The sequence below is a fragment of the Geotrypetes seraphini genome, chromosome 16, assembly GCF_902459505.1.
Source record: "Geotrypetes seraphini chromosome 16, aGeoSer1.1, whole genome shotgun sequence".
Taxonomy (NCBI): Eukaryota; Metazoa; Chordata; class Amphibia; order Gymnophiona; family Dermophiidae; genus Geotrypetes; species Geotrypetes seraphini.
The window spans coordinates 17931924-17956364 of record NC_047099.1 but is presented as its reverse complement, the minus strand read 5'-3'; the positions used below and the strand labels follow the sequence as shown (position 1 = coordinate 17956364).

Below are 24441 nucleotides of genomic sequence, written 5' to 3'. Positions count from 1 at the left end.
ACTCACTCATTAACTCCGATTTAAAAATCTGACCTAAAACCCTCTGAGACTAAAAACAGTGATATGTTTCTGCTCCGAAGCTCTACATGTGCATGCTGGCTTCCCTTCTCTTCTCCTTCCCCCCGGGACGTAACTTCCGGTTTCGGAGGGAAGAGAAGGGAAACCGGCCCGCGCACATTAGAGTCCAGAGCGTGGGTTCAGTTTGTATGCGGAAGTCAGCCCGGGAAGGAGCATCGGCGGCAGCAGCAGGATTAGGCGGCACAGAGAATACTGCAGGGGTTTGGCGATGGACCAACCATCCCCTTGTCCCCGCGCACAGCTTCTGAAAATGGGACATTTTGGCTGTCCCGAAGCGGTGGCTCGGGACAACGGGACGGTTGGTCCAATAATGGGACTGTCCCGTTGAAAACGGGATATATAGTCACCTTAGACATCCCGGGATTCTGCAGTATGTTTTTCATTTCCTCGTCTAACCTATTGTGGCTGGGCCAGTCCCCAAGGGAATAGAAAAACCTGACTCGGACCGCAAGCCAGAATTATGTAACGCCTTTTATGTGGTTAAGTGCAGGAAAAACCCGGATCCCCAATTTCTTAAAACAGCATCAGGTTTATTAGTGTCCCAAATAAAAACAAGAAAAAAAAACATCCAAACTTGGTTTCTTAGACTTCCTTAGGCGCTTCCTGTACTCTCATATAGTTCAGTCCATGTGAGTCATATTGGACTTAACTTAGGTACTGGATAGTCCATCTTTACAAAAGAAAACATCATTCAAAACTCAAAACTCTACAGTAGTCCAGTACCCTCACTGTTTCAAATCCCCTCTGGGATTTATCAGTCTCTCCAGTTCACAGTAACTTCTTGCCTTTCAGCTGAGCACGGCTCCTGCCAGCCCCTTCACCTCTCAGCTCTTTTCATTGTCAAACCTCCAACAAGGTAAACTTTGTTTCTTGCTCTAACCCCCCCTACTCCCAAGGAACTTTCACAGCCTTGCCTGTCAGGCTGTGCGGGCCACGCCTCCCATTTAGTTTGAGGTCTCCAGGCCCACCCTAAGTGACCCTTATCTTGGTGATCTCCGGCTCCTAGGGAGTCTGAATATGGATTTATTTCACACACGCTTTTCCCCTTAATTAAGCAGGGCTGCCTCAGCTCTGCCTGCAGTCATGCACTGGCTTAGGTTCAAAAGGGAAACAGAAAACTTTCCTTATGAAGCCAACTGGGACTCTCACACACTATACCCTCCCAGGTCCATATCTTCCCCACACATACTCTCCCCAGGGTCACTATACATTTCCCATTCACCCTCTTGGGAACCCTGGCTTTCCATTTCTATATTCATTCCCCACTTTACATCCCATCCCCCTCCCTGCAGGTCTGCATATCAGTGAGGGGGGCCGTCAGTTCAGAAAACCGGGGTATAAACCTTCGGTAGTACCCTACCAATCCCAAGAATCCCCTCAACTGTTTTTTGTCTACAGGACGGGGATAGTCCCTGATACATCCTACCTTATCCATCAATGGCCGAATCTGCCCTTGGCCCACTTGGTACCCCAAGTATTTTACCTGGGACTGCCCAAACCAACACTTCTTGGGATTCACAGTGAGCCCTGCCCTACCCAAGGCTATCAGGACTGCCTCCACCGCCTCCAAGTGCTCCTCCCAGGTTTGGGTGAAAATAATATCATCCATATAAGCTGCGGTGTATTCTTCATGCCCCTCTAGTACCTTGTTGACAATTCTTTGACCAATTGCAGCAGCGCCATGCAATCCGAAAGGCATGCGGCAGAATTGGAAGACCCTCTGGGGTGTTTGAAACGCTGTCTTTTGCTTTGACCCCTCGGACAGAGGAATCTGCCAATACCCTTTACATAGGTCTAGGGTAGATAAATAACGCGCTCTTCCTAGCTTATCCAGCAGATCTTCGATCCGTGGCATGGGGTATGCATCGAATTCTGATATGGCGTTTACCCCCCGAAAGTCTATGCAGAACCTTGTGGTTCCATCTGCCTTGGGTACTAGCACAATGGGACTATTCCATGGGCTATGGGACTCCTCAATTACCCCCAAGTCCAACATCTCTTGAACCAGTTGCTTCACTTCCACCCGTCTACTCTCTGGCAGTCTGTAGGGCCTGCGACGTACAATTCTCCCTGAAGCAGTAACAATTTCATGTTTTCCCAAACGAGTATACCCTGGCTTAGAGGATAATACTGAGCCAAACTGTCCTAACACGCCTCCCATCTGTCACTTTTGGACCCCGTTTAGTGTATCCCCAATTTTGAGAGTCTCTCCTGTCCCCATGTCCGCTATCTGGGGCCCCAATTCCCCATCTTCTTCCTCCCCTCCCTGGGTATACAACACTGTCCGTTCCTTCCATGGCTTCAACAGGTTCACATGGAAGATTTGCTCTCGCCCCTTGTCATCCTTCACTCGGTAGTCCACTGCATTTATTTTCTCCACGACTTCCCCAGGACCCCTCCACCTTGCCTCAAATTTATGAGGACCATCAGGGAGTAATACCACCACCCTGTAATACAGACAAATTCCTCACCCGGGTTCGCCGGTCATAATATGTCTTTTGTTTACCCTGACTTTTCTGGAGGGCTTGTTGACTTAGCTTAGTCATTTCTGTTAGCCTACCCCTCATCCCCTGCAAATAGGATAGAACATTCATGTCTTGTTCTTTTTGGGGCTCCCAATTTTCCTGGATGATATCCAATAAGCCCCGTGGGGGTCTCCCATAAAGGAGCTCGAATGGGGATACCCCTAGCGACTCCTGAGTATTCTCCCAAGCCGCATACAAGCAAAAGGGAACCCACAAATCCCAATCTCTAATATCCCTGGCGGCACTCTTCCTTATCATCCGTTTCAAGGTCTGATTGAAGCGTTCGACTAAGCCATTAGCTTGGGGATGATAAGCAGACATGTTTTTATGGGCAATGCCAAAGGCAGCTAGAAAGGCCTCGAACACCCCCGACTGGAAATTGGTCCCTCTATCTGTTAACACTTCCCGAGGAAACCCTACCTGGCAAAAGATTTTCGTTAATTCCTGCACCAGAATTGGTGCCGAGATAGATCTTAGGGGAACTCCCCATGGGAACCGGGTGGCGTAGTCTATCTCTACCAGGATGTATTCAAACCCTCTCTGACTCTTATCCAGGGAACCTACTATATCCACCCGATCCTCGACTCTCGGTAAGGTATTAGTGGAGCTTTCGGGGGCTTATACCCCGTCAACTTCTGGCACGAGGGACAAGTCTCACAGAATTCTTTCACTTCTTTGTAGATCCCGGGCCAGTAAAACCGAGCCAGGATCTGATCTAGGGTATTATCCAAGCCTCGATGTCCAGCTAGCGGATGTTCATGGGCTAACTTCAATATAGTCTGCCTAAAGACCTCGGGCACCACCAACTGCTTCCATGGCCGCCCCCCTCCTTTCCTTAGGGTCTCTCTATACAACAGGCCCCCTTCCTCCCTGAACTGGGGTAAAAGTCTGCCCGCCCTTTCGTCTGTTCCCTGGCATATTTTAGAACCTGATCATTCTGTTGCTCCTAGGAAAAAAGGGGGAATTTCTCTAACACCTCCCCAGGGATCCAGGGTTGAAAAGGCTCACCCTGACTCTCCCTTCTGGCCCTCCATCCAGAAGGTCCATCCGTTGCCTGCCTGTGGGCTAGAATTACTCTCTTTTGTTTATACTGCTGAAAGCCCTCCCAATCCCTTCCCAAGATTAGGGCCACAGGGGGGCTGGTCACCAGAGCCAATTTTACCCAGTTCTTCTGACCCTGGTAACACAGGTTAACCTTTCTTAAATCATATGGGGTAGCTACTCCATGCACACACCTTAGCTTGGCCCTCCCTGCGGGCCGCACACATTCAGGTCCCCTCCTTCTCACTATATTGGCCCAGGCAGGAAGAGCAATGAGGGACTGGTCAGCCCCGGAATCCACTAGGGCCTTCATTCGTATACCCTCCACGTCCACCTCTATAGTAGGTTCGGGAGCAGTCCCTACCTTGGTGGCTAACATTACCTTCTTCCTCCCCAAGGGTGGATAGGGATCCCTCGTAGGACCGGGACCTACCCTGGGAGACTTCCGGGCTTCCTCAGCCTCTAAATAATGTTCCAAATCCTTGCACACATGCTCCAAAGATTGGGACCCTTTCCTCATTACCCATACCTTAGCCCCTGGAGAAATGGCTTCCAACACTTGCTCCCTCACCACCTCAACCAGGACCTCTTGTATCCCCTTTCCTTGTGGCTGTAGCCACCTCTCACATAGCCTCCTAAGCCGCTGTATCAGGGCTTTTGGGCACTCATTCAGGGCCAAACGGGTTGCCCGTAACTGGCTCCGATAGTGGTCTGGGCTATAACCTAAATAATCCAGCAAAGTCTGTTTCAGTATTGGATAATTAGCTGCTGTCTCAGCATTCAAAGTCTGATAGGCTTCTAAGGCTCTACCTCCTAAACAGGGTATCAGTCTTACGGACCATTGGTCCACTGGCCAATGTGAAGCCATGGCCACCCTCTCAAATCCTACAAGATAGTCTTGTATGTCGTCATCTACTGTTAACTTATGCAGTCTTATCGGCTCCCCAAAAGGAGCGCCTACCGGCCCGACGACTGCTCCAACGCTGCCGGCCACCGGCGTTGCAGGCCTCTGTGCCAGGTTGTTTATGGCTTGTATCTGGGCGGACATCTGCTGCAACAGTTCAGTATGCCGAGTTTGCGGTGCCTGGTGGTCCTCCTTCCAGAGATCCGCCTGTGACTGCAACATCTCCTGGAACCGCTGCTGGAGTTTGTGCATCTCCGCTTCCAATCCGGTCAGGAACTTGGACGCCTCCATCCTGGGAACACAACAACAGAGAACAGGAACCCAAGTGCGGCTTTCCAAAGCTAGGGTTTTCCCCTCACTAGCCCCAAGCCTCTTGTCCCCTTACCCACCAATCCACATCAGCTACCCCCTAAGCACTTTTACCTCAGGGACTGATGTGTCTCAGCCTTGGGATATTAGGGCCTCCCCCAGCCACTCCTCCGACCAGGAACTCAGGAACCTTGAACCGCTCCTCCGGACTCCGCTCCCCTCCCCAGCAGACTGTCCTCCAGACGCCTTGATGCTGCTTTGTACTCCACCCGGAACCACACCTCCCCGGATGCTGCTCCTTCTTCCTGCTTTGCCTTTGGGTATTTGTAATCCACACGGCTCCATTAAAGTCAGGTTAAGACAAATATGGCTTTAAAAAAAAAAAAGCACTCGAATCGCTCCAAAATTACAATCCCCAAAATACTGTATTGCCAGCCTTTGAACACAGTTCTTCTGGCACTAGTCTTCACCCCAAAGGTCAGCAGCTTGCTTTGCAAAAAAAAACAAAGTCCTTTTTTTTTTCTCCTCCTTTTTTTTTTTCCAAGTCTTTGGGCGTACTTCTTCCTCTAACCTGTGGGCGGCGAAATCCCACCACTGCCACCAACTTCTTGTGGCCGGGCCAGTCCCCAAGGGAATAGGAAAACCTGACTCGGACCGCAAGCAAGAATTATGTAACGCCTTTTATGTGGTTAAGTGCAGGAAAAACCCGGATCCCGGATTTCTTAAAACAGCATCAGGTTTATTAGTGTCCCAAATAAAAACAAGAGAAAAAACATCCAAACTTGGTTTCTTAGACTTCCTTAGGCGCTTCCTGTACTCTCATATAGTTCAGTCCATGTGAGTCATATTGGACTTAACTTAGGAACTGGATAGTCCATCTTTACAAAAGAAAACATCATTCAAAACTCAAAACTCTACAGTAGTCCAGTGCCCTCACTGTTTCATATCCCCTCTGGGATTTATCAGTCTCTCCAGTTCACAGTAACTTCTTGCCTTTCAGCTGAGCACGGCTCCTGCCAGCCCCTTCACCTCTCAGCTCTTTTCATTGTCAAACCAACAAGGTAAACTTTGTTTCTTGCTCTAACCCCCCCTACTCCCAAGGAACCTTCAAAGCCTTGCCTGTCAGGCTGTGCGGGCCACGCCTCCCATTTAGTTTGAGGTCTCCAGGCCCACCCTAAGTGACCCTTATCTTGGTGATCCCCGGCTCCTAGGGAGTCTGAATATGGGTTTATTTCACACATGCTTTCCCCCTTAATTAAGCAGGGCTGCCTCAGCTCTGCCTGCAGTCATGCACTGGCTTAGGTTCAAAAGGGAAACAGAAAACTTTCCTTATGAAACCAACTGGGACTCTCACACACTATACCCTCCCAGGTCCATATCTTCCCCACACATACTCTCCCCAGGGTCACTATACATTTCCCATTCACCCTCTTGGGAACCCTGACTTTCCATTTCTATATTCATTCCCCGCTTTACATCCCATCCCCCTCCCTGCAGGTCTGCCAAATCTCCTGCAGCATTTCCATGGGGTAAACTTCCAGCCCTTCCCTCTGAGGTTTAATCTGCAGGTCACTGTACCTCCCGGGTGTTGTACTGCCTCTCCTTGGGGACTGGCTTCCTGCAAAATGTCCCTGCTGGGGCTTAGACAAGGTGTGAAAGCTGGAATCTCTGTGAGTGGTTTGGCTTCCGTAATCAGAGCCAGCTGTGTCCTCCCCTTTCCACTCTAACTGACTTTGCCTTTGAGGCTTCTGTGCTTGCAAACTCTGGGGTCTGACTCCACCCCTTTGCAAATTGGTGTCAGGTTTCTCTGACTTGGGGAAAGGAGTGATAGGGGAAATTAGTGGTTTTCAGAGCCCTCCCCATCTGGCTCTTGAGCTGTGCCTTTTCTTGCATTCTTTTGGCTGTGCCAGCTGTCCTGGCTCCATGCTGGGTTTTACAGGACCCTGTGCTGCATGTTGGGGAGTTTTAGCAGTAGTTTTCACTGTGACAGGAGCTTCCCTGTCACACTATGTATGGTTGAGGTTCTAATATTTTCTTTCCGATCTATGGGGTTTCTCAAGCGCTCGAGTTGTTGACTAGGGACCAGGTAAATTTTTTCAGCGTGATGCATCAGCGGTTTGTTAGAAGACCCGTTATCAACGGTAAAGCAAAACTTAACAAAGGCCCTATAAATCCGCCCAATTGTTTCACCAACTGCTTCTTTTTTTTCTTAAAGGTTAATCTTTTATCACACAGTCTTTTTATAGCGTGACGCTTCTCTTTTAAAACCTTTACCTGGTTTTGTGAAAGCGGGATGTTACCTTTTAGGGTGTTGAGAGCGATTTCAGCTATAGCAGCCACCAAATCATCAGAAGCTGTATTCAGGATAGCTTTTCTGTGCAACGGTGAGGCTTTGATTAAAAGTTTTACAAGGGGCAGGTTTCTCTTTACACGGCTAAACATGTTACTTGAGACACGCCCCAGCGTATATGAAGGGATCTGGTTATGTATTCACAGCCTTTTATGAGTTGATTGTGGTTTTACACAATATACCGTTGTCCAGTCTGGGAGGAAAATATCCATTCTCAATCTGTAAGCCTCAGACATTGTGGTATTTAAGTCCACACAGAGATAGCCATATGGCTTTCTGGTGGCATCCTCGAAGGCCTCTAAAAAGAATTGTGATTTTCCAGGGTACATCTGTCTAGCTAGAATGGCTATCTGTAACTTATCTCTAGGATTCTTAAAGAGAACCATGTATTTGATGTTTAAAGTTATAGTCCGGCTTGTTTTACCCTGGCAGAAAACATTCTGAACTATATATATGATGCTCAGGTTTCTGTGATGTACGTACTTAGTAAAGGCATTCTCTATTTCGCCGCTTTTACAGGCAGAATCCATTAGATTATCTTTAATAACCAAATTTACTTTATGGGGTGGAAACATTCGGTCATCGTTAAAAGTATCAGGCAAAATGTCCGTGAAAGTAATAAAAGGATATTTATTTAACATTTCTTTATACAAAGGTTGCCAACAACTATAACACCAAACAATATTGTCAGGTATGACAGACAATACACGGCCAGCGTGTTCTAACAGTTTTTTAACAAAGAAGCTCTTGCCTGAATTGGACGGTCCTGCTAATATACAAGAGAAAGGGTGCGACCAGCGAGCATCCACCGTGCTAGTATCCGTAGGGTAGTGTGCTGAACCCATCCTCCTCCTTCACTCTTTTATCATACACAACTTGCTGTGTTTTTTTAATCACACCGGTCTCTATAGCCCACCTCTTTTTGTTTCTTATAATACCAGTTTGTTGCACCCTTATCTTTTTCTGGGGTAAACCCTCTGCACCCGGATTGTAGTCAAAAACTAGATCTTTTAAACTAGTAAAATTGATTTTCTGGCTGTTTTCTACATTTAACGTTATCCCTTTCACTTTCATAAAGGTCTTTCCACTTGTCAGTTTGTAACCGTATGTTTTAGGCTCCGCTGATACATACTCAGTTATATGTTCATCGGCAGGTATCTCACTGGTGAGCTCCCCTAAATAATCGCCCATAGGGGGGTTCCAGTCACCCTCGCGGCTCATAAATATCACAGAATCTGTATCGTGGTACAGACAACGTTCTTGTAGACTGTCTAGAAGTTTGTACAACTCTAAACGCGCATAGGCTGTTGTAAAACAGGCTATGAAAACATTAGTGTTTCCGGGCAAAGTAGTGCGGTCTTTTGAGTGCTTCCAAGACACGCAGGCCGTTTCATCATTGATAAAATCGCACGATGAACCCTCAAATTCAGGGGAAAACAGGTATTTAAAGAGATCATCGGGCTTTCTGACAATGCTAACGGTAGGCAGGCTTGTCTTTTGACCAAATTTCCCCCACAGAGAATTTAAGAAAAGTTTTGCTATTTGGCGTTTAGCAGGGTTTAACTGAATATGGTCTGCCCGCAAAAGTACACCTTCTTTTCTATAGAAATCAGAGATGTACATGTTTTCTTTTTCTGTATCATTGCACCACCGGGGGTAGCCAGAAGCCTCTTGTTTTTGACGGAGGTGTATTTTGATGTATTCAGAAAAGAGACTGTCAGATTTTTGCTCGAAATGCCAGATTTCATAGATTTCAACAACCACATACCCTTTTGCAATGGCAACATCCATCTCCACCGTGCACCAAGTCCCCACGAAAGCTCTCTCCTCATCCGTATGGGCACACGTTTCTGGTTGCCGTGCGTCGGCACACGTACGGCACAAAGGAAACATAAGCTTACCCCCCACCCTGACAGGTAACACCGGGAAAAAGAGCTTTCTCGGAGGATATACTTTTGCTTTTATAAAACCAAAGTAATTTGTGGGTGGACCAAAGTTGTCATAAATGATTTGCGGATGATGTGTTGGATATTCCTTTGTTTTATTGACAAAAGGGTATAGGCTGGTAAAATCGTAGTAGTGTATTTTTTCCCCAGGTTTTGTTTTGTAGTATAGAGAAACAGCATTTGTTCTACCCCCAAAAAGGGCATCCCGTGGGACCAAGGGTTGCGATAATGCAGCGCTAGCCAGGAAGTCTGCACAGCCCCTATCATTTTCTGTGACCATTCACTTCTACTCATGCTCCCACAGACTCATGACCTTGAAGCCCAGGCTTTCCAGGTAGGCTGTCTTTAGCTGCTTTTTGTAATAAAGAAAGCCATAGGTCGTTGCTGCTACAGGATTCTGGTCTTTATCATTATAACAGACCAGACATCCGTGATAAAAGCAACTATTAAATTCAAAAGCTGTTTCTACCCCATCAATGACAGCGTAACCGTCAAGAAAATAAGATCCCACCTTTCTTTCACCCCCCTTCAGAGCATGCATGATCTGTATATTTTGTGCAGCTTCTTGATACAGCAACCATTGAATAGAGGGGGATGAATATCTCTTTTTGTGTTTGTGATAGTTATCCGGGGGGATGTGCGCCACTGTCTCGGGTTCTAAAAACATAAATCTGACATGGCCATACATACAGAGGCTAGGGTTATATATTGGAAAGGGTCTAAACAATTCATTAGAATTTCTGAAGTACCCTCTCATTCTACAACCACATCTTTCTGTGTCATTTTCATGATTTCAGCTCTGTAGAGAACACATGCCTGTCGCAAAATAGCCACAGTAATAAGCCAGCTCATTTTGCAAATCAAACGTTTTGAGCTGGTTGTCCTTGTACCATTTCAAAAATTCCTCTTTTTCTTTAGGCATCATGTTTCCCACACCATAATGCTCCATATCCGGCATACACCCCACATAGTCTTGATTTTCCTGAGTATTAAAAATATGCGGAAAACCTAAAAGGCCTTTGGAAGTTTGCTAAGTTTCATAGATAGGAAATTTAGAGAGTCTATAAAACGAATAGCTAAAGGTTCAACTGTGATTTGTAAAAGCTTGCCACCTTGAACCAACAGACCTGTGTCCATCTTTTCCTTTAACAATTGGCTAAGAACAAAATACCCGTCATAGACTTTGGCATTATGGACTATGAAGGTATAGCCTTTAAATTTTTTGTCACAAAAAATCTGTATAAAGGCAAAAATACACTCAAGACCCTTGAATTCCCATTTTCTTGTTTCGTACAAGTCCACCGCATATATGTAATTAGGAATGTGCCACCCCGTTTCTTGCATACATTCGCAATCGTAAATAATATACTTTTTAGATGTTTTAAGTTTATCAATGGGGGTCATAAAACATAAGTGAATGTCATCACCGCTTAAGGGTTCACAGCATAGCTTACACATCCTATTATGTTTCTCGTTCATAGGACTCGCATTTCAGACACAGTGTTTTAGATAAACACTCCACTTCTTTTTTTCTGCGCCAGCTGCATATGTCTATCTAAACATTCTTTAGAGTGACAACACATCTTGCATTTAGGATATCTGTTGTACACCGGCATTGTTCAAACGCATCTGTATCGAACAAAGATGACACCATAATGTTTATCATTTTAAATTTTAACAAAATCAAAACATTTTGTACAGAAAGATTGTCTAATCATTCATAAAAATAAAAGAAAATAATTTCCATAATACAAAGATCTCTAAATCTAATAATCTCAAGTCCTCAAATTAATGATCCAAGAATTTATGAGTGAACTTTAAGGAAATCCATTAATAAACCTAACAAGAAAAAAGTATCTAGTGACTGGTTTAAGGAGCTTATTCTATTTATTGAGTCCATTAGTTGTTACTATTACACTGTTGTTGTTCTTCCTTCCTTCTCCAAACGTCTCTGCGTCAAGAAAGCTGTAAGTTGAGCCGGTTCAAAAAACACATATTTGTTATCTCAATACCTTATTATACATTTATATGGAAAACGTAAAAAGAAAATGCCACCCAGCTGTGCAACTCCTGCTTTCATCAAAAGGAATTGACATCTACGGCTCTGGGTTTCTCTGCTAACATCTGGAAATATTTGAATTTTCAAACCCAGAAATTCCTTATTTTTGTTCTTAAAGAACATTTTTAGTATCCAATCCTTATCTGGCAGCAACGCCACAGATAATGAAAGAATTGCTGGTTTAGCCAAATCTTTATCTGATACTTCCAGAATTACTGTCAAATCTTGTTGAAGGTCTTGTGCTTCCTGTTTCTGATTCTCCGTTTGCTGATCCATTACTTTATTAGGCAAATAATATACCCGAGTGAGAGGGGGTAATGATTCCTCAGGAATATTTAATATCTCAATAAAGTACCTTTTTATCATCTCCCTTGGGTTTATAGATGGAACTTTTGGAAAGTTCAGTAAGCGGAGGTTATTAGTCCAATAGTTATTTTCCATTGTTTCCAACTTTCTTCTTATAATTTGATTATCCTTTATTATTGTAGTTTGAACTTGTTTAATCATTATTACTTCTTTTTCAATTTCTCCTACTTTTTCTTTAATATTGTAAATTTCTAGTTTATGTTCCTCTATTGTTTGTTTTTGAATTTTTATATTTTTTTCTCCTTCTTTAATCTGTTTGGTTAGTGAATCTCCCAATTTAGAAACTAGGTCCCATATTGAGTCAAGAGTCACTTCAGCTGGTTTTTCATGTTTAAAGGAGATCTCATGTAAAGTTGAAAAAGGCTCACCTTAACTACCTTCTGTCTGCAGATCCGGGTTTTCTTCTCCCTTAGATCTCCTATCTGCTGGAACTGTCTCTGGGCTTAAAAAAGCCATCGAGACTTCCCCTTGCTGGCTCCCCGATGTTACAGCCTCTCGGTCATGGAGTGCTGCTGCTTCTGGCCCACTCCAGATGACACCATAATGTATAGGAGTGGTCGTGACTATAGGGTTTCTGACAAAAAATACAGAAATTACGCTCCCCGTAGAATTTTTTGACATCGGTTATGCTGTAGAAATGATCATCATGTAGCAATAAGAAAACCGTTTTAAGATACACGGGTTGATCTGATGTTTTAAAGCAACACCATGAGTTTGCATAAAATACAAGTCTTATATTTATCTTTAAATGTTGTTCTATGGTTGCTACATCATCGAGCATGACTTTTTTATGTACCGACCACCCCAAATCATTATGTAGCTTTTCAGTACCTGTTAACAGTTCAGCATCTGTGAGTTTTACTGGCGACATAAGTGCTGAAAGGCTACCGGCAAAACACAGGTTATTGTCTGTGTTATTCAAATCTATTAAATACATCCTTTTTTTCTGCAAAATCTGGCTAAACAGTATAGATTTTAGCACCCTACGGGCCCCACCACCCTTATTTCTTATTACAAGTACAACAACACGGAATAAATCACAGACCTGTATTTCTCTGTGACTTTGAAGGAGTTTAGCAACCTGGTCTAAGAAATCATCAGCATCTAGCAATTCGCGATTTAATTTACCAGAAAACAAGGAGTTGTGAAAAAGCAATGAATGTAGATGTACTTGTATGTAGACACCGGGCGAAACTCTGTTGCTGACATCATCCAGGATATGTTGAATGCCTTGGCGTATGGCATTTTGAGCCTCACGTAATGATGTTATGCTGTCTAAATTAATGAAATGAAATTCTTCTGAATAAAGTACACCATGAAACTTGTCTAGTTTACGGTCCCATCTTTTCACAAACTGGACATAGCTGATTGGTTCTGAATCTTCAGAAGGACCCTTATTTGAACCATCCTTTGACACTTTGCTGCTATCAGAATAATTATCAACTTCATAACATTCTGCTTCTTCTGTGCTGTCCGGCTCTGAGACGCTTTTGCTGTGTGTCTTTTTCCTGTTAGACTTTTCTGTCGGCTTCACGGTATCTGCTTGCGACTTTCTAACATTTTCTTGATCTACAATTTATAACATAGCATAACCGTTAATACACATTTTCTTTGGGGGGGAGTCTGACTGTGCTTAACATTTTCTTCATCAACCATTATACAAGTAATGACATTTTCTTTTACATTAGTTTCCTTACAAAATCAGAATACTTACTATTTCATTTATCTTTTGGTTTCCGGTAAGCACCTTTGGGCTCTGGTTCACTGTCTAAGAAGCTTTCACTATGTGATCTTTTCCTGTTAGACTTTTCTGTCGGGTTCACGCTATATGCTTGTGACTTTCTAACATTTTCTTGATCTACAATTTATAACAGCATAACCATTAATGTTTTTTTCCCCTTGAGGATCTGACTGCCTAATATTTTCTTGATCAACCTTTATAAAAGTAATGACATTTTCTTTTAACCCTAGTCTCCTTACAAAAACCAGGATACTTACTATTTCGTTTATCTTTTGGCTTCTGGCAAGGAACCTGTTGTTGGTTAGAACTTGTCGATGTAGAAGGTGTCGGTTCTCCAGCCGTTTCTTGGTCTAATCATAACGTAAAAAAGAATGTTTTGTAGATGCTGTTTTTTTAAAAAACCAACATATGTGCCAGATAAATCAACTGTCACTTACTGTTTAACAATCTGTTGTCTTTTTCTGATAAGAGATAGTTTATTTCTACCATCAGATCCCCGTTCCTGTTTTAAATGCAATGATAGATTCAGAGATAGAAAAAAAAAATTATATCCCTAAAAACAAAAATAAAAGCCTCTTTTCTACTCACCATATTAGCGGTTGATGTATCCGGGGTCCGTTGTAACATCCACAAAAACCAGAACGCTTGCTGGTCTTGTCACAGCGTTTTGTTTTGTTTTTTAATACACTTACAACCCTCTATAGAAGTTATCCATTGCACAAAGGCTTTATTGTATGTCTAAGGCCTCTGCTAGATCTTGTTTGTCTTGGTTAGTCATTTTTAGATATCAAAATGACCCCTACATGCCTAGAGCCTAGTTCCTTATAACCTGTCATACCTTCTATTATATTAGTTTGGGATGATAATTCACGTGGCTAGCCATTCCTAAAACACACCACACATTTGTAATTTTAAAATATCTTTATTTTTACAACAATAAATGTTTAAACTTTTATACAAACAAATAAGCAATTACATACTGTATTTCCCACAATCCCAAGAATAAAACCATGTTTTTAAAAAGTATTTCTTTTGAAGAATGATTTATAATCGGTGTCACGGATTAAATCATTTACAATCGCTACATATTCACCGTCTCTCTTGAAATTGACCAATCTATTGAGTAGTTGTGGCCCTTTTATAGAGGTCTTAATATCTCTGATTAAATCAATGATTATATTAATGCTTTCATTACAAAGCATCAGTATTTTCATTTTATAGCCTACAAAAGTGATTACATTTACCAAATGTTCTAGGCACAGCATGTCACAAGTTTTCCTGAGTTTCTATTGTATTTCCTTTTGTCCCCATATCAAGCAATCACGGTGTTTTTGCCCACCAGCTCATATTAAGCAGGCTCCACAATCTTCATCCTTCACGCCTTGCAGACAGCTACAACTTGTCACAAACATTCCTTAGCGCAGAGCTATTAGGTGACAAACACCGGGATTCTGGCGTGTCCCCTTCAACCAGGGGTACCTTCAGGACTTTTCCAGTTGGCCCTAGGCAACTGCCTAGGCCTGGGAGAGACAAGGTAAGTAAGGGCTTCAAAATATCACTAGTCAAACCACGTTCTTTAAATAAGAATAGGATGTTTATTCTGATACAGTGGTCAAAAAGATGAAACATCAAATAAAGTCACTTTTGCATTTCATTCCAAAATAAAGTCAATTGCAAAAATAAAGATATAACAAAACAGCAATATCATGTAGGTGGTTTATTTCCTCTGAGATCATGTGCTCTGATTCAGAACTGCTTCATAATGGTGTTCACACACAATTCAAATATTCCCCCAGCAATAATGGCCATAGGCATGCCACAGAAGATTTCAGCAGTCATGTAAAGTTTAGAACAAACCCTGCTATAAACAATACTGGATACCTCCTTAAGCAATAAGCTACAGCACAGCCTTGCAAACAGCTCAGGGTTGCTTCAGCTACCTCGTGAAAGCAAAAGCAAACAGCTGAGAGAGATAAGCTGATTAGCTTCTCAGGAATGGGAGCCACAGCAGGATTTCCAAAGTGCAACATAAACTTAAATATTCAACCTTAAGGTTCTGTTCCCCAAACTTAGCTTTGAGTAACTCCAATAGTTAGGATTCAGGTAAGTATAATCCTTAAATCAAAAATCATCATAAAGTCCAAACATATAGCACATTCTTCAGGCTTGGCTTGCCCAGAAGGAAAGCACAAGAAAAAGAAAAAAACAAAATGCTAATCATTTCACAGCTACTCACTTCCTTCATTCAATGTCCATACATTCTGCCTGGCTCTCTAACATAGGACCAGCAACTTGTCCACAGGTTTCTATGATCGTGAAGATCTGCCACTTCCCTACAAAAAAACCATACAGAAATAAATTTTTCTTTTTAAAACACACGAATCCAGCTTCATAAACCCTTCAACACCGACCCCTGGCAATGAAAAGTGTGTGTGTGTCTCTCTCTCTTGGAAGACCTTGGAAGACCTTGGAAGATCTTGGATTTTCCAACATGTCTGTCGCTTCGACTGTGGTGGCGGCTTCATAAAATTCAATATCCGAAGTATTATCCTCTGGTAGTTCATAGCCTGCATCTTCATTTTCTGTGTCTGAATCATATAGCTTTTGAGCGTCTGGAAACTCTTGTATTTCAGAATCTGTTAATTCGTGCGTATGCCTTCGCGTCAATCGGTTTTTCAGCCGGTGGGTAACCCTCTTTCTCTGCATTACAGTCTTTAAGAAAGTTACGAGATCTCTTGGTAGGCCTTTTTTCAGTTACCTGTGTGTTAAAGGGGCCCATGTTTTCTTTGTCTGATTCGTACAGTTTTTCTGTCATCGGGTAACTCTCTTTTTCTACATCACGATCTTTAAGAAAGTAACTCAATCTGTGCGCCTTTGTGGCAGTTATTTTGTTTGACGGCTTGAGAACCTTTATTTCTGTTGCTAACAGCTATAAGAACTTTTATTTCTGATGTTAACAGTTGTTTGTTAAAGATCTAAGACATCACTATGACAACACCAGGGGGCCGTGACATGTTCAGACAGGTTTAAACACACCTCCCCTCTCTCCCCTTGGCTTTATCAGGGAGGCTGCAAGAAGGATGAACCAATGGTCTGTAAAATACCGCCACATTTTGGATTTTAAAGTCTTTCCACTACAGCTGCTTTAACATCATTATGGGTCACAAAATGGTTAATACCTTTTTTTTTTAAATAAATTCTTCAGAGACTTATTTAAAAATTCTTTACTCTTGTCTGTTTGAAGTTTTTCAGGTGTACGCCCTAAATTAAATATTGTTTCAAAGGCTTTGGTAACTTCGTGACCGGTTTTTGTTTTTAAACTCACGGCCCATGCATATTTTGACAGGATATCTATAACAGCGGAAGCTGGAGCAGCCCGCTTCCCTAATGCTTACATTTTTCCTTACCCTTCAAACCCCTAGCCAACCCCAAGCAGACACATAAACCTGTGTGGAGAAACCTGGCCACAGCCCTGTTTATTGTAAAATAAACATAATTAAATAACATTTAACATATTATAAATAACAATATTGCAAACAGCATTAACTGACAGTTTATCCAATTAAACCAGCACAATGGTATCACCATTGTGACCCTGATCCCGAGCTACCGACTCAGATGTAAATGGCCCCCGACCCTGCCGTCTATGCAAGGGTCCGAGGGGTGGCATGTCCCTACATGCCCCATTGTCCAGGGTCATCCGACCCACCAAGCACGGCTCCCAGCCGGCTCACCGCTCATCCCATGATGAGCCCAGCAGCCAGTAGCTCGGTATATCGCTACAAGCCTGTAACTCGTTACAGGCACCCCCCCCCCCCCCAACATTGAACAGAGCTGCGGCTAAGGGTCCAACACACGCTCGTAGCAAGAAGCAAAATCATCAAGCAAGAGATCCCACCCGATGTCCGAAAGATGCATCCGATCCCTGTAAAACAACTCTGAACAAGATACGTCTACCCATTGTGACCAGTCAGGTAGGCTCCCTGCCCAGGTCCCAGTTAGAACAAGAAAAATTGAAGCAATAAAGGAAACCCGGAGTGGAATTGGGAAGGGACAGACTGTGGTTAGATGTAATAACGACCTTAACCACTGGGGGAGCCCAAGGGGTCCTTGGAACTCAGCCAGGGCTGACAAAGCAGGGTGTCGCCCTAATGTACTTAAGCCCAGGAAGGAGAGCAGAGAAGGAAGCAAGATAGGGAGAAGATTTAATCCTTTCCTCCCTAGGGTACCCTCGCAGCCAAGCAGGAGCAATGATCCAGTTCCTATGGAGGTGCTGGAAGAAGGGTCTGCTGAAAAGCCTATGTTTTCCGGTGAGCTACCCATGGAATTGGGAGAAACATTGGCAGAATGTGCTCCTGAAGTTATTGAGGACATGCAGGTGAACTTTGTTGCTCTCCACAAACAGTGAGTGTGATTTGGGAGTGTTGAACTGTTGGAGAAACATTTTCTTCTGTTTTTTTTTTGTGTGCAAGCTGAGGAGTGATTTCTTTGAGGGAGAGGTTTTGCTGATATCTTGGGCGGGCATAGTGAGAGTCAAGAGAATGACTTTTGTATGCAAAACCTATCACTCCCCTGTTTCCTGGCAGTGTAGGAAAACTTGCCAGAGGCTTGTAGTAACTGTACAATTTTTGTTCTGAGAAGAAAAGTACCTGGAACTGTTTTTGTTTTTTTTTTTCCCTCTGAATTTTGATACTGTCTGCATTTGCAGCAGTCAGGGTTTTGACCCAGTGGGGTTGCAAACCAGAGACACAGCTGAGGTGTCCTTATCATTGAATATAAGTCAAGGACTTGTTGCTTTGCTACTGTTTTGTTGCTGACTTGTTTAAGTTTATTATTTTCGTTTTAGTCCTGCTGAACAAAGCTATTCTGACCAGCTTAGCAGCTTTATGGAAAAGACTATCTACCTGGAGACAAACCGAATAAAAATAAGATTATTTGTTTGCACAGTAATGGTAGTGATTTTGTTTTGATTTTTCTCTTTCTGGCCATTGTATTGGGAAGAGTGTGAATCCGATCCTGCAGGGCGGCTCCGGTCCGGGCCACACGTCAAGGTGCTATCTTGTGGCAGTCACTGTGAGTGTTAAGGAATCCTATCTTGTGCTACAGTGGACCACACCATGCATGCCTAATCTGTACCCCGCCCCGAGCCTCCACCCACTGGCCTATCTGTCGATTCACCTTAGTAAGCCCTCTGGTCCATCTACGAGACACCTTCAGTCGCAGAATAATGTAGGACCAAACGTGCCGGGTACCAGGAAACCAACCCTGAATCACCCTGAGATCGTCAATGATCAGATCAATTAAATATTTGCCACTAAGCGAATCGACATCGTTGCCCTCGAGGTGAAAAAGCAAAACATCTGGGCGCCGGGTGCGACTCCAAAGGTCATCCGGAAGGGGAAGCAGCTGATGCCAATGCATGCCCCGCTGTCCCCACCAAGAGACATGGACTCCGCGATGACAGAGGCCCAAGTGCTGACCACACAGTCGGACAACTGCACGCTCCCCAGCCCAATGGACGAAGGAATGCCCAATGATCCAAACCAACAGGGCACGCTGTGCAGCATCTGTAAAGTAAAACCCAGCAGTCAAGCCAACGTCCCCTAAACCAAGAGGTTAGTAATAGGAAGCCATTTAGTGAACCCTCCCAGCCTCCCCTCAATGCAAACACACCCACACACTACCCAACCACCTCTCCAAGCCGCCATACCCCCAACCAGCTCAGGAGCACCCCCGTAACCCAACGCACCAGACTGAGAACCCCCCTGCCCAGAACCCGACGGACGAATGTAACCACGATAGGCATCAGACGACCAGCGTCTCAGCCGTTGAATAGCCGTAGCAGGCAGCCCCACTTCAAAGGCACTAGTAGCAGCCCCTATGCAAAAGGAGTGTGTGCCATAGCGCACCAGCTCTTCACCACACCGACCCAGGGCCCGCTGCAAAACAGCCAGAAATTGGTAACGAGTGAGACAAGCGCCATCAGCATGTAACAACAACGCCGAGTCTGAACAAGGACGGACCGCCATATAGGCATCCAGCGATTGGACGGGGCATGAAGCACAGCCCAGCACGCTGTGCAAGACCAACATGCACTACCTGCCCAGCTGGTCCGACTTAGACTGAGCAATGAATAAACGCACCGTACCCCCTTCCACGCGCACCTGATTACACAGGAGACCCCGCAGGTCCTGGACGTCGGACGGGTGAACCAGCAGCTCCCCTACTCGCAAAGCCCCAAAGAAAGCCAAGGAAAAAGCAATTCTGAATAAACATGCTTCAAAGCCAGAACTCACCACTACTGGCAACACCCCGATGAGACGGCAGACAACGATCAAAATAAAAGGCACCCAGCAACAGATACGAAGACAGATGTACCAGCAACAACCTAAAGGCCGACTCGATGTCCACCTTGGCCAACAAACTCCACCACCCGCTTTTTGAACAAGGCGTAAAGGAAACGTAGCAGACAGAACAGAGATCGCGAAGGATACCGTCATTCACCGAGCGCTCCTTGGGCCTGGACAAGTTATGGATCAGGCGATACTTACCCAGCTACTTCTTAGGAATAATCGCCAGAGGGGACAACACCATTTCCGGGAATGGGCATTCCTTAAAGGGCCCCGCAACCCGCACCTTTGCAAGTTCCTCACGCAACTTCCGCCACACTTCCACCCACAACTGAGATACTGAAGAAGCATTGGAAGCCAGAGGAAGCAAATACAGAATTACAAAACCCTCGCTAAACCCCCGGCCAAAACCGCAGCCGCCCACGCATCACCGTATTGGTCCAACCAAGGCCTCATGGCACCCACCCGGACCGGGGTGGGCAACCTCTGCATCCCTACCTCACTTGGCCAGGGTGGGAGGCGCCCCAGTTCCTTTCTTTGGCCACTTGAGCGCCGAGTGTCCTTGACCACACAAGGAGCAGGCGTGACGAAATCGACAGTCGGTAAAGGAACAAGATTTATTGAACTGCCAGCAGAGACCTGGGCTACCCCCGGCCCCGGACCCCCTGAGGGGTGAAAGGAATGCAACTCTCCAGTGATTTGGGACCCCAGCTTTCCCGAAGCAATCAGTCCGGACCCCCAGGTTTCGCCATATGGGTGAGCCACAGATTGATGTCTTGCGTAACCCATGACATGTGCCGGTTCTCCTCCATCTTGTTGCGGAACGCTTCATCGTAGTTGAGCCACGCCCACCCACTGAACCGCTGACAAGCATCAAGGATAGAATCTGCATAAGCCAGCAAAAGGCCATAGTCCTGGGGGTGCTCCCGCCCCCAGACATGGCCAACCGCAAAAACGCACGCGTCTAGTTTACAACATTGCGGGACACCAAACCTACTTTCGGCTTCCCTTCCTCCTTCTTGCTCTTCTTCTTCCGCCACGTATTCTGCCCTCCATAAGCTGAAAAATGTCAACACACATACGCTTCTTGATCTTGCAACAAAGAGATCGCGGAACTTTCTCCCACAACTCCAACAGCGTCATGAGAGCCGGGGCCCCCCAATCATCCCCTTCTTGCCCCGTCCTCTCACCTGCCTCCCGCCGAGGTGACCGTAGATGACGACGAAGAGGAAGAAGAGGTTAAAGAAGATGAAGAGGACGAAGAAGAAGCCCTACTCCGACGGTCCTTCCTACCCTTCCCCTTTCACTTCTTCTTCCCATCCTTGCCACCAGCCCCAGCCTCTAGGGCCATGTTACCCATGGTTCGGTCTCCTCCATCACCCTCCACAGCAACCACCATAGCAGGACTCCGGTGAGCCGCCCGCACTGGCTCCTCGACTCCAGTCCGCGGGGCATCATCCCTTCCACCTCCAGATAATCCCGTAGCAGAAGTCCTGGCGATGCGCTCACGTCCAGCGGCGAGATCCTGGGGAAAAAAATCCAGATAGGGGCCAGCAACCTACACAGCATGAGGGTAAGTTAGCCCCGTGGGCCAAGCCCCCACCCGCTGATCCCCCCACCCCCTCAAACCCCCGAGGTCCACCCCCAACAGAAGCGCCCGGGCCCCAAGGCGGCATCGGAACAGCTCCGTGGAACGGAGGCGGAACCATAGCCCAGGAGCCAGATCCCAAGGCGACCACCAGCCACCGGAGCTCACTGGGAATCCGCGACCCATCCCTGACGTGGAAGGATGTACTGGGATCTCCAAGGACTCTCCACCAATCTCACCTCCCACCACCGGGGATGAAGCCACCCCAACCTGCCGGACAGACTCCAGCCCAGCACTAACAAGCCCAACACCACCCGGTGCAACCACAGGAACACCAGCTGCAGGAAGAACCTCAGCAGCCAACGTCCCAACAGCCCCACCAGCAGCTGCAGCTGAAGTCGCCGCAGGCCTACCTCCAGCCCGGGGCGCACCAAGACTCCTCCCACGGACTCCCGGCAATCTGCTTCTGCCCATGCGAGCCAACCCCGCACAGCTGACATTTCCCCCACAACCTCCAGCGCTATCACTGTTCGTGCTGCTGAACGCAAGCGCCTAGGAGGCAACGTTCTTCCCCTTTCTGCTGCTGCACTCACCGGCTCCAGTTCGTCTTCATCCAGAGAATCGCCAGCCAAGAGGGACAGCTCCACTAGATTTGCAGGGCCACTGCAGGGTGCACGCACCATGTTCCGACCCGACTTTCTCTGCCGACATGCTTCGCTGATCGCGCACCGCTGGGGGACAGAAAGCCGCCAGAACCACCGACACGTGGCTGGCCACAAGTCCCACACTCCGCCGACACCACCGCAAGCTGTCTCAGAGGACCGGAAACCGTTAAGGTCCTCCGAGAGCCCTCCCCTTTATATCCCTACCCACCCTCCCCTGCAGCAGCGGCCCTACCCTATCGGAGGTCAATCCCGCGGCGGGAAAGATCTCCTCCCCTGTAAACTAAATGCCCTTCCTACCATAACCCCCCTCCTTATTGCTTACCCGACGGGCGGCCCCGCGGGCCTCCCAGCTCCGCATTAGAGCTGCTCGTCGAGACAAGCTCTCTGGCTTTTTATTATCGTTAAGATGTATTTGTAACCGTTGTTATAATGGGCAAAGGCTGACATGTCGACTAAGTCACTTTGCCACTGGCTGTCAACTTCTGACACCATTGTTTTATTTCTTTTAAAATGGATTCTAGCTGGTCTGTGTAAATTGTATGCATTTTGACCGGTGACCCAGTCCACTACGTCTTTTCTCTGGATTGTGATATCGTTCTTTTTAGCCGCTTGAAGTAGAGGGTTAATGCCTCCATAGCTTCCTGCCGCATATGGATCATAATAAATTTGCTTCAATAAAGATTCTTTAATGTTCCATTCAGCTCTGTCAACATAGCTCTAAATAAAAAAATAGGTCTTAAAACTCTGCCTTTTAACAGACCCCTGTTAGGTGACAGTTGTTGTTGTTTTTTTTTTCAGATTTTTAAAGACAACACCAGGGGGCCGGAACATGTTCAGACATGTTTAAACACACCTCCCCCTCTCCCCCCTTGGCTTTATCAGTGGGCTGCAAGGGGCTTATCAGCTGTTACCATGACAATAGGGGAGCTGTCCATTAACCATTAAGTCAGAAATCCTACTGAAAGTATGTTAAAAACAGAAAAGAAAAAAAAATGCAGCCTTTTCTAAGTTGTTTTTGCACCGGTCTGTTTTAAAAAAACAGGAAAGATTTTGTGAATGTCTTTTGTTTTGTGATCTGCTCTATCCATGAGCTCTTAAAACCTGTCTTTTAAATAAAAAACTGTTAAAATAAAGACACTTTTTTTTCTGGCCACATCATTTCCGGGGTTTTGACTAAGTCTGTTTCTGGTAACATCATCAAAAAAATGCAACTTCCATAAAAATTTGTTCCAAATGCTACAAAAGCGGTAGCCTCTGAAGATAGATCCCCTTGCTAGGTCCTCTGCCTGGGCTGCACCCTTGAATCAGTGAAAAGGGGTCTACACATGAAAAGTATTATTGTTGATGAGACCCATCATTTGAGAGTTCACTCCTGAATATTTGTTTCATGTGAACATGTGTAACTTTATTTCTATGCACTGATTTGATCACTATAGGTGTCCCATATTTATGAAACACTGTGATGTAATTTGTCTACCTGATGCATTGGAGAATTCTCCTTCAGAGCAAGGGACACATTCAAAGCAGCATATAGGCTTTTCAGGTGGAAGAATTTTCCTGTATCCAGGACCACAATTCTCAGAGCACACAGAGCGAGGAGGAGTCTGAGAAAAGGAAGAATGAGAACAAGAACATTATACTCCATAATCAGCAATTAACTAACTGTTCTTTCTGCTTCCAGAATAAACCCAAGCTACTACACACATTATACTTGCTATGTTAAACATATATATTACAATGATTGATTGATTGATTAAAATGTATTAGCTGCAGCATTCCAGAAGAATCTATAGTAAGAACATAAGAACATAAGCAGTGCCTCCGCCGGGTCAGACCATAGGTCCATCCTGCCCGGCAGTCCGCTCCTGCAGCGGCCCAAACAGGTCACGACCTGTCTGAATCACCAGAAGGGGCCCCCTTGCCACCTTGGTTTCCCATTGAGTCCTATCTTCCCATCGAAGTCCTAACCCTCCGGTCTTGCACATGCACGACCTGGTTGGGTTTCTATACCTGTGTTACATCCCAGCACCTCTCTCAGTATCCCACGATCCCCCTATCCCTCAGGAATCCGTCCAATCCCTGTTTGAATTCCTGTACCGTACTCTGCCTGATCACTTCCTCCGGTAGCGCATTCCAAGTGTCCACGACCCTTTGGGTGAAGAAAAACTTCCTTGCATTTGTTCTGAACCTATCTCCCTTCAGTTTCTCCGAATGCCCCCTCGTGCCTGTTGACCCCTTCAGCCTGAAGAATCTGTCCCTGACATTTAAATACCTCCAGGGTATAAATGCAAACCAGACCCATTCAATTAAAATAAAGCTTCTAATCTCCAACTATATCAAGGTTAAGATTCTGATTCCTGTATTGTGCTTAATATACAGGAACCCTAACTTTTTTACACACTATTTTAATTACGTTTATCTAGATCTTAAACTTAAATCATCACATGTAAATTCCCTTTCTGTTCTAACAGTATCCAGATTAAGATTGGATGCATCTAGGAATATCATTTATACTACAT

At 45.3% G+C, this 24441-nt stretch overlaps 1 pseudogene; it reads right to left on the bottom strand.

The window, feature by feature from the left end:
• Nucleotides 1–24441, bottom strand: part of LOC117349759 — a 61014-nt pseudogene that overhangs the window by 16237 nt on the left and 20336 nt on the right.